The sequence below is a fragment of the Schistocerca serialis genome, chromosome 7 (genome assembly GCF_023864345.2).
Source record: "Schistocerca serialis cubense isolate TAMUIC-IGC-003099 chromosome 7, iqSchSeri2.2, whole genome shotgun sequence".
In the NCBI taxonomy this organism is placed as follows: Eukaryota; Metazoa; Arthropoda; class Insecta; order Orthoptera; family Acrididae; genus Schistocerca; species Schistocerca serialis.
Genome location: NC_064644.1, coordinates 417,971,578 through 417,983,603, shown reverse-complemented (window position 1 = coordinate 417,983,603; position 12,026 = coordinate 417,971,578).

Here is a 12,026-nt window from a genome sequence, read left to right as displayed (position 1 = left end):
CGTTAAACACTAATCTCCTCCTCCTCCTTCGTGTGCTGCATTTTTACTTCACACATAGTGTACCACTTTTCGTTGATGTGAACAACAATATCATGGGGCAGTGTTCTTGGTTTGAGGGGAGAATGTTTTTGCAACATTATAAAACGGACAAATGCATCAATAATTAGCATTTTGGATCCAGTTATTCATGCACAAAAATTGTTACTCCTTTGTGAAACATCTGTTCCTGAAATGAAAAAAAATATCCCAAAATAACACTCCAAAATAACAGCATAGAGCACAATATGTGTAAAAAGAAGAAATTGATATGATGAAAATTTTAAATGAATGATTTGTTGTCCAGTCACAACATCCACTGACTGGATTAGTTCAGATGTAAACACTGAAGTAAAACAAACAATGTGTAGACTGCTGTTGTGGCAACGGCTGCCAACAGCAACGGAAAGCAGGTGTATCATCAAATTCTGTTAAAGAAATATTCATAGTACACTGTAACAGCCGGCCGCGGTGGTCTCGCGGTTCTAGGCGCGCAGTCTGGAACCGTGCGACTGCTACGGTCGCAGGTTCGAATCCTGCCTCGGGCATGGATGTGTGTGATGTCCTTAGGTTAGTTAGGTTTAAGTAGTTCTAAGTTCTAGGGGACTGATGACCACAGCTGTTAAGTCCCATAGTGCTCAGAGCCATTTGAACCATTTTTTTTTTTTTTAACACTGTAACATTACAATCATTAGCGAAACTTACATGCTGTATGTACGAAAAAATACTATACAGGGCACCGGCTGTGATGCAAAAGCTTGATGTCGCAATTAGATAAGTGTCACTTGTAGAAATGCACAAAACTTACTGTGCTATATTTTGTTCTCGATACAATGACTTGGTCCAGAACGTTCCTTGTGCTGTCCTTCATGAACTTAGACATTATAAAAATAAAAGGTTGAAGCTAGTGAGTGTAACCAATGGAATGAATCGGCCACATAGAAGCTAAAAGTATCATTTTAGCTTAAGCATTTACCTGCAAAAACGTAACTGCTAACTTTCCATCTCTGTTTGTGCATCGATAGGCAACGCAAGTAACTATTTTCTCACACGAAGAATAACACGGCAGTATACTTAGGCTACTCAAAGTATTTGGATATCCACAATATAGCAGAAAGCATAAGTCGCTGGCTTCACAGTTATGTAATTGGGGCACCTCCCATTATTCTAACCTCCTTGTGTCAGAACTACTGTGCGATTACTATAGCATTAACATGTCTGCTTAGCAACATAAACGGATTAAATAATTCAGTTCATCCTTAAAAATACTTAAACATACAGATATAATATTAAATTTTCAACATTAAGACGTATTGTTGAGGGAAAAGCTACTTATTGGACCCCCTTGCATTTTTAAATGTGGTACAGATGTAAACATTTGCTTTCGCTTCTGTTTTTTGTTTGTAATGCTGCGGGTTTTGCAGCCCATGATCGTAGTCACTTCCATAGACTAATCGAAGACCTGTCTAAAATTTTATTACCTCTGCTCCACTGGCCACTGTGGCCGATCGGTTGTAGGCGCATCAGTCTGGAACTGCTACGGTCGCAAGTTCTAATCCTTCCTCGGGCATGGATGTGTGTGATGTCCTTAGGTTAGTTAGGTTTAAATAGTTCTAAGTTCTAGGTGACTGATGAACTCAGATGTTAAGTCCCATAGTGCACAGAGCTATTTGAACCGTTTGAACCTGTGCTGCATGAATGCCATAGAAGTCATTTATTGAGTAAATTTCATCAGGAAGGTTTTCCATGGACACCGGTACTATATGTCGAAGCAAAGATGAGTTAATTACAGCAAGGTATGCAGCTAATACTAACCTTTAAGAATCTGTAATGATTACTGTCTCTAAAGCAACTTGTTTGTTGTCATCTGAACAGTACAGGACTGTGAAGGTTATGAATGTGCTAAGTCTCTCTGACACTGAAAATATATGAAGCACTAAAGCTCTCTCCCCAACATCTCAACTGATAAGTCTCATGGTACATGTGTATGAAGGAATAAAACACACCACAACTTGTAAAAGAAAAATATTATTCATTATTGTACAGGGTGCAGAAATGGAAAATGCTATTGACCTGCAGTTTTCACAGAATGGATTGATAGTAATGAACTCATATTGTTAACCAATCAACACATTCTAATAATACTTAGAAAGTGTATTTTTTGTGAAAACATACACCTTCTAAATGGAACAGTGCATTTTTGGCATAAACAAACTAAAAGTAGGGTAAATTAGAATGTCAATGGTGTTTGTAACAGGATTCTAGTGAGAGTCATTTATGAGATATTGTATTTTGAAAAGTTTCCACACCAGTACTTGTTTGTGCCATTCAACTTGCATAGTTGCTAGGTACAATAGTATTGGGTTAAAGGCGGCCCTGCGCCATTTTTTAGTGTGGGTTGCATACATTCAGGGACAAGCATAAATTCAGGGACAGATTACCTCTCCCCTTAAACGTCTGTTACGCTTACTGATTTATAACCCCCCTGAGGATTGATTTATGATCATCTTTGGGCAATTCTCCTTCTGAGAAACCCCTCTACCCTCTCACTCTCCCTCCTCCTCCCCTACACCTTTGGGAAAAGGGACAATTTTTTGTCGTCACCCTTCCCAGTTCAGCTGAGAGCCATGTTTCCCCTCTTGGGAAGTCCCCAGCCCACCTCTCCCCTCCCCCCTTCCCAACACACACTTCCCCTCCCACCATATAAAAAACGGGCAGCAAATTGTTCAGTCTGTACACTGCTGTTGTTGAGGAAGGTGCAATCATCACCCTGTCCACCAACTGCATGGTCTAATTACGTAACTATACTGCTGTAGCTTGGAGGTGAAGAATTTTCGTGTGTGCATTCACCTTGATATCCATGGATCAACTGAGCTAGTGCACACTGCCACCACCAGAGATCGTCTCATACCCTGTCATTGGTCCCACCCTCCCTCCCCAATTCCCTAGAAAAAATGGGAGGAAAAATCACTCAATCTGTGCTGACCTGGTAGTCTGAAAGGATCCCACAGCAGGAAATTCAACTACATTGCAGAGGGCATAATAAAATACTGGTTATTTATAAAATTCAATTTTCATGCCAATTAACAGGTGTTGGATGTCTTTATCTGCAGTTTATTTAAGTTTGGAAGATTCATGTATTGTACAATACATTGAAAAGAAGTAACTAAATTCATAAGTAGATCACTTTTTTCCAGTCAGACAACGAATATCGTCATGAAATCAGTGTCAAAATAAACCACTCACCACACATAATGCCACCGTTACAAATCACGCTAAACATATCCGGAAAAAAAATCTGCCGATCGCGTTTTTGCGTGCGCTGCCCTTTCAATCCCGAGCGCTGGACGGGGACGCGCCTGTCGCCTGTAGAGAAGGCATCGTACTAGACGTCACCTCCCTTTGAGATTTGATCCAGACTCACTTCCTGATGATGATGATGATGATGTTTGGTTTGTGGGGCGCTCAACTGCGTGGTTATCAGCGCCCGTACAATTATCCAATCTTTGCTCAGTCCAATTTCGCCACTTTCCTGGATGATGATGAAATGATGAGGACAACACAAACACCCAGTCATCTCGAGGCAGGTGAAAATCCCTGACCCCGCCGGGAATCGAGACTCACTTCCTGTTTTGTCCCCTAACACAGCTTCCACACCAGTCAGTGGAAGCAGCTGCTCTATGAACACGCCTTGCTGTGCAGATATTGATTGAATTATTTGCTATCAAAAACAGTCTTGATCACGAAACTTTCTGGCAGATTAAAACTGTGTACCGGACCGAGACTCGAACTCGAGACCTTTGCCTTTAGCGTACAAGTGCTCTACGAACTGAGCTACCCAAGCACGATTCATGCCCCGTCCTCACAGATTCACTTCTGCCAGTACCTCGTCTCCTACCTTCCAAACTTTACAGAAGCTCTCATGCGAACCAGGAGAGTTTGGAAGGTAGGAGACGAGGTACTGGCAGAAGTGAAGCTGTGAATACGGGGCGTGAATCGTGCTTGGGTAGCTCAGTTCGTAGAGCACTTGCCCGTGAAAGGCAAAGGTCCCGAGTTCGAGTCTCGGTCCAACACACAGCTTTAATCTGACAGGAAGTTTCATATCAGCGCACACTCTGCTGCAGAATTAAAATCTCATTCTGGAGTCTTGATCACAATTTATTTATTATGGTGACCGGTTTCGACCACTACTGTGGTCATCTTCAAATCAATGAATAAGAACATCCTTCTGCTGGAGAATCTCCAGTAGTGGTGAAAACCGATCACCGTAATAACTAAATTGTGATTAAGACTGTTTTTGATAGTAAATATTTGTAACACATTGATCACTGTTCACTCCCATAATGTATTCAAAAGTAATTGACTGAATTAGTTCACAACACCACCAGCTGAGGACACTGGGAGAAGCAACCTCCCCACCCCTTCTCCCACCAATCTCTACCTCTGCACCTCTCTCGCCCCTCCGATTACTTCCTATTGGACAAGGTACACGGCTATTGCAAATGATTGAAGCGATTTCATAAATTCACTGTAGGTCCATTCATTGACATATGGTCACGACACACTACAGATACGTAGAAAAACTCATAAAGTGTTGTTCGGCTGAAGCCGCACTTCAGGTTTCTGCCGCCAGAGCGCTCGAGAGCGCAGTGAGACAAAATGGCGACAGGAGCCGAGAAAGCGTATGTCGTGCTTGAAATGCGCTCACATCAGTCAGTCATAACAGTGGAACGACACTTCAGGACGAAGTTCAACAAAGATCCACCAACTGATAACTCCATTCGGCGATGGTATGTGCAGTTTAAAGCTTCTGGATGCCTCTGTAAGGGGAAATCAACGGGTCGGCCTGCAGTGAGCGAAGAAACGGTTGAACGCGTGCGGGCAAGTTTCACGCGTAGCTCGCGGAAGTCGACGAATAAAGCAAGCAGGGAGCTAAACGTACCACAGGATGGTGCTCCACTGCACTTCCATCATGATGTTCGGCATTTCTTAAACAGGAGATTGGAAAACCGATGGTTCGGTCGTGGTGGAGATCATGATCAGCAATTCATGTCATGGCCTCCACGCTCTCCCGACTTAACCCCATGCGATTTCTTACTGTGGGGTTATGTGAAAGATTCAGTGTTTAAACCTCCTCTACCAAGAAACGTGCCAGAACTGCAAGCTCGCATCAACGATGCTTTCGAACTCATTGATGGGGACGTGCTGCGCCGAGTGTGGGAGGAACTTGATTATCGGCTTGATGTCTGCCGAATCACTAAAGGGGCACATATCGAACATTTGTGAATGCCTAAAAAAACTTTTTGAGTTTTTGTATGTGTGTGCAAATCATTGTGAAAAAATCTCAAATAATAAAGTTATTGTAGAGCTGTGAAATCACTTGAATCATTTGTAATAACCCTGTATAAGATGGAGGCAACAGTTTGATATTGATACCTGCAAAATTCCTGTCGAAACACATGCGCTCTCTCTCTCTCTCTCTCTCTCTGTTTCTTTCTCTCTCCCTCACACACACACACACACACACACACACACTTCCTCCCTCTTAAGTTACATCTTGACCATCCAGCATCTCTCGAAGGTAACTGGAAACCACATGAATCCCTCTTTCGTCCTGAACAAAGTATCGGATACCTGGTAAATCCTCAGCACTCCCCAAAATGCTTGGCTATAGATGTTTTTGATATACTCCACTTGCACTACCCTCACTCAATCAAATTGACTAATTTATTAAATGGTTTGGATATATTCCATCTGCACTACCCTCACTCAATAAAATTGATTGACTAATTAATTAAATCGATACCCACTGTGTGGGACTGTTTATACTTGCTACTTAATGGTGGATACTGGGACTGGCATATTTCGCAAAAAATTCTGGGACTCTCTGGAATTCAGTCCTGCAACCGCCCAGTTTCAAAACCCTAATCTTCCCCCTTCTGGAATTTCCTTGCCTCCTATTGGAGGTTACTGGCACAGTTATGTCGATCGGTGTGAAATCCATTACATTGGAGGTAACTGAAAACGGTAGTGAGGATTTCAAATCTCGGCTCAGTTGCGCTGTGTCCTTAAACATTTCAGGAGACAGGGCAGGGGTTTGACTGGAGTGTGCTCATAATACTAGTGTCGGAAAAACAGATTGATCAATCAGAGATGTGACACTGTGAATGGAAGCAGTGCTACAGAAAGTGACAGTTATAATTTTCAATTTCGGCGGGAATTGATGCCATCACTGTTGTGTGATTCCTGAACACCGACAGGTCTGATAAGTGTATTTCTAGAGCACTATAAAATCCCGGAGTTGCTTCTCTGTGCTACATCAGGAAAAAGAAGGAGGCGAAAGGATCTGCCACATGGTAGGATAGTAACAACAACAATTCCACCATTATTTAAACAAATTCCATTCCACCCTTCCGCTGCAAAGACAGAGTCCACTGAGATGTATTGAGAAGCACTCAACGCTACTCATAGCAGCAACGACCATCAGATGTTAGAGATTGTGAGAACTTCTGTAGGCACTACCGACGCATGTAGGTCATGTTGGGAGCTGCACGCCCATCTTCCAGCATCCACACGCTGGCTGTACCGGATGCACAGAGATTGGAGATACTGCCACCGTGACTATCCAGCCATCAACTAGTCAATTTACATGGGGAAGAGATAATTGTCCATTGCAAACATTAGCTATATTGAATCTTCTTAAATTACCAAGTAAAAATCGGAGAATACTCGCAACACATGGGATCTTGACTGAGAGCGACATGGTTAGGTCAACTTCACCCTCGAAGCCCACCTGACCAGTCTGCGAAGCTCTACGGTGGCTGGCGCCTTAAGCTGGAAATGTCCATTTATTCTGGCCACTGGCCACCTCTGTCACATGCCCGGACACCAAGTGGAGTCGTCCAAGGAAACCATGTACACTGAAGAGCCAAAGAAACTGGTATACCTGCCTAATATCGTGTAGGGGCTCCACGAGCATGTAGAAGTACTGCAACACGACGTAGCATGGGCTCGACAATGTCTGAAGTAGTGCTGGAGGGAACTGACTCCATGAATCCTGCAGGGCTGTCCGTAAATCCGTAAGAGTACGATGGGGTGGAGACCTCTTCTGAACAGCATGTTGCAAGGCATCCCACAAATGCTCAATAATGTTCATGTCTGGGGTGTTTAGTGGCCAGAGGAAATGTTTAAACTCAGAAGAGTGTTCCTGGAGCCACTTTGTGGCAATTATGGACGTGTAGGGTGTCGCATTGTCCTGCTGGAGCTGCCCAAGTCCGTCAGAATGCACAATAGATATGAATGGATGCAGGTGATCAGACAGAATGCTTACGTTCGTGTCACCTCACAGAATCGTATCTAGAATTATCAGGGATCCCATATCACTTCAACTGCACACACCCTACACCATTACAGAACTTCCACCAACTTGAACAGTCCCCTGCTGACATGCTGGGTCCATGGATGCATGACGTTGTTTCCATACCTCTACACGTCCATCCTCTCAATACAATTTGAGACGAGACTCGTCCGATCAGGCAACATGTTTTCAGCCATCAACAGTCTAATGTCGGTGTTGATGAGCCAAGGTGAGGCGTACAGATTTGTATCGTACACACATCAATGGTAGACAAGTTGGCTTTGGGCTCCAAAAGCTCATATCGATGATGTTTCGTTGAATGGTTCGCATACTGACGCTTGTTGATGGCCCAGCATTGAAATCTGCTGCAATTTGTGGAAGGGTTGAACTTCTGTCACGCTGAATGATTCTCTTCGGTCGTCATTGGTCCCGTTCTTGCAGGATCTTTTTCCGGTCGCATCGATGTCGGAGATTTGATGTTTTACTGGATTCCTGATATTCACGGTACGCTCGTCAAATGGTCGTACGAGAAAGTCCCCACTTCATCGCTACCTCCGAGATGCTGCACCCCATCACTCGTGCGCCGACTACAGCACCACGTTCAAACTCACTGAACCCTGTGGCGCATGAATTTCACTGCAGTGGACAACTTTTAATGGTCAATTCTCTGGAATTTTCAGTCAATCATGAGGCTGCAAATGCATGCATGACACAACACCAGTAGGGAGTGCCCACTACAGTGAACTGTGTGCATTTGTAGTCACAGGCCTGATTGAAAATGCTAAAGAAGCAACCTTCAACAGCTGTCCACTGTAGTGGACGCTATGCGCGCCAGGGTTAAATCTTGATAACCTGCCATTGTAGCAGCAGTAACCGATCTAACAACTGTGCCAGAAACTTAGTGTCTTATATAGGCTCTGCCGACTCCAGCGCCAAACTCTGCCTTTCTACAAACCTCTGTACTTGAATACGCACGCCTGTACCAGTTTCTCTGGCGCTTCAGTGTACATCAGCGTAACTACAATTAAATATTACAATTGCAGCAGCAATGTGGTGACATTTAACAATGAATGAAGTGCTGGAAATACATCACTATGAAGGGCTTTGGAAATATAAATTACCCACATAAATCTATATCCTACCAATGAGTCGACATAATTTTCCACGTAAAAGCTTTCATTTCCCTTATGGTTATCGATGCGTTGAAATCGCAGTTTTCCGTGTTAGGTCTATATCTCCCTTACGACTGGACATAGTCCCATCCACATCATTTCCTGACCACAGTAACTTTACATTCCAACACATACACATTTCAGACAGCTCCTTAGCTAAAGAGCGCTGTATTACCAGCTTGGGGACTAAAATATACAACTAACGAATGGATCGCGTGTTTGGCCTTGTGCAAGACTGATTAAATGTTTTAACTCTAACAAGGCGCTGATGACCTCGATGTTGAGCGCCCATAAGCCCCAACACACCACCAACTCTAACAAACAATATGTACAATGCACTTCCGTGTACTCTCTACCGATTACAACCACGCGATGTCAGCTAATAAATTTAATACAGAACAGTTGCTGTATGATCTTTAACAACGTTATGCTGTATGTCTACTGAGGCAATAGGAATACAAGGAGGTTGAGTGCTGCCTTGGATGCTTTCCTAGAAATGAGAACCATTTGCCTCTAAACTGACATGGATTTGCATTAAAGAATGAAAGTTTCTTATTTATTTTAAAATCGTGTTTCTAAACATCAAGTTGATATCTAAGAAATGTGTATAACTTATTTTTATATTGAAATGTGTAGTACTGGAACAGGGCAGTAGAGCTATTTGAAAGTTAAATTTTGAGTGAAGGTACACTATGTGATCAAAAGTATCCGGACGCCTGGCTGAAAATTACAAGTTCGTGACGCCCTCCTTCGGTAATGCTGGAGCTCAGTATGGTGTTGGCCCACCCTTAGCGTTGATGACAGCTTCCACTCTCACAGGCATACGGTCAATCAGGTGCTGAAAGGTTCCTTGGGTAAAGACAGCCCATTCTTCATGGAGTGCTGCACTGAGGAGTGGTATCGATGTCGGTCGGTGAGACCTGGCACGAAGTCGGCGTTCCAAAACATACCAAAGGTATTCTGTGGGATTCTGGCCAGGACTCTGTGCACACGAGTGCATTACAGGGATGTTATTGTCGTGTAACCATATCGCTGTAGGCCGTGCATTATGAACAGGTGCTCGATAGTGTTGAAAGATGCTACCGCCATCCCCGAATTGCTCTTCAACAGTGGGAACCAAGAAGGTGCTTAAAACATCAATGTAGGCCTGTGCTGTGACAGTGCCACGCAAAACAACAAGAGGTGCAAGCCCCCTCCATGAAAAACACGACCACGCCATAACACTACCGCGTCCGAATTTTACTTTTGGCAATACACACGCTGCCAGATTACGTTCACCGGACATTCGCCATACCCACACCCTGCCGTCGGATCGCCACATTGTGTACCGTGATTCGTCACTCCACCCAACTTTTTCCACTGTTCAGTCGTCCAATGTTCACGCACCTTACAAAAGCGAGGCGACGTTTGCCATTTACCAGCGTGATGTGTGGCTTATGAGCAGCCTCTCGACCATGAAATTCTAGTTTTTTGACCTCCCGCCTAATTGTCATAGTACAGGGTGATTCAAAAAGAATACCACAATTTTAAAAATGTGTATTTAATGAAAGAAACATAATATAACCTTCTGTTATACATCATTACAAAGAGTATTTAAAAAGGTTTTTTTTCACTCAAAAACAAGTTCAGAGATGTTCAATATGGCCCCCTCCAGACACTCGAGCAATATCAACCCGATACTCCAACTCGTTCCACACTCTCTGTAGCATATCAGGCGTAACAGTTTGGATAGCTGCTGTTATTTCTCGTTTCAAATCATCAATGGTGGCTGGGAGAGGTGGCCGAAACACCATATCCTTAACATTTTCCTGGGCTGCGAACAAATGCTTGCTGGATGCGTGCCACATTTTCATCACTCGTTCTCGGCCGTCCAGAACTTTTCCCTTTGTACAAACACCCATTCTCTGTAAACTGTTTATACCAACGTTTAATACACCACCTATCAGGAGGTTTAACACCATACTTCGTTCGAAATGCACGCTGAACAATTGTCGTCGATTCACTTCTGCCGTACTCAATAACACAAAAAGCTTTCTGTTGAGCGGTCGCCATCTTAGCATCAACTGACGCTGACGCCTAGTCAACAGCGCCTCAAGCGAACAAATGTACAACTAAATGAAACTTTATAGCTCCCTTAATTCGCCGACAGATAGTGCTTAGCTCTGCCTTTTGTCGTTGCAGAGTTTTAAATTCCTAAAGTTGTGGTATTCTTTTTGAATCACCCTGTATTTGCAGTGGATCTTTATGCAGTTAGGAATTCCTGTGCGATGGTCTGGATAGATGACTGCCTATTACACGTTACGACCCTCTTCAACTGTCGGCGGTCTCTGTCAGTCAACAGAAGAGGTCGGCCTGTACGCTTTTGTGCTGTACGCATCCCTTCACGTTACCACTTCACTATCACATAGGAAGCAGAGGACCTAGAGATGTTAGGGGTGTAGAAATCTCGCATACAGACGTATGACATAAGTGATACCCAACCACCTGACCACGTTCGAAGTCCGTGAGTTCTGCGGAACGCCCCATTCTGCTCTCTCACGATGTCTAAAGACTACTGAGGTCGCTAATATCGCGTACCTGGCGGTAGGTGACAGCCCAAACACCTAATATGAATAATGTAAGTTTTTGGGGGTGTCTGGATACTTTTGATCATATAGTGTATGTGGAGCTCAGGCTACCCGATGCGAAATCGAGACTACCCAGAACGCCAAACAATACGTCTGCGAGAAACCAATCCGTTTTCAATGAAAATTTCAGATTCCATGTAACTGCAAATCGAAATGATTCAGATTAAAATGTTGGCCCTGAATATAGCTAATCTTTATCTTGAGTCTTGCAAACAATTACTGTTCAAAAAATGGTTCAAATGGCTCTGAGCACTATGGGACTTAACAGCTGTGGTCATCAGTCCCCTAGAACTTAGAACTACTTAAACGTAACTAACCTAAGGACATCACACACATCCATGCCCGAGGCAGGATTCGAACCTGCGACCGAAGCAGTCGCACGGTTCCGGACTGCGCGCCTAGAACCGCGAGACCACCGCGGCCGGCAAACAATCACTGTAACAGAATCATTATTGTAATTACACAGCAAATGAACATAAACGTTAATGCATCTGACTCTCTGACAAAAATGCTTGAAAATTCACAACACGCTAACAATCACTGTGCCTTACAAAGGACAGGAACTTTGGTGCTATGTGCGCAGGGAATGCTCGTCGACTCTGTAACTTTTTGCTGTTAGGAATAATGATGTGACTGTCAAAAACTAAATTTCATTTGTCGTACTTGCGAAGTCAAATGCCAGGTGGTATCTTACCAATTTTCATAAAAATGCTTTTCAGTACGCGCCTCGCGATGTGCAGTGCAAGGGTTCAAACTAATTCTTGACAGTAAATGAAAATGGGGAACTAACTTTAACGACTGATAAATCAGATCAAAGACTCCAAGTGTAACTAC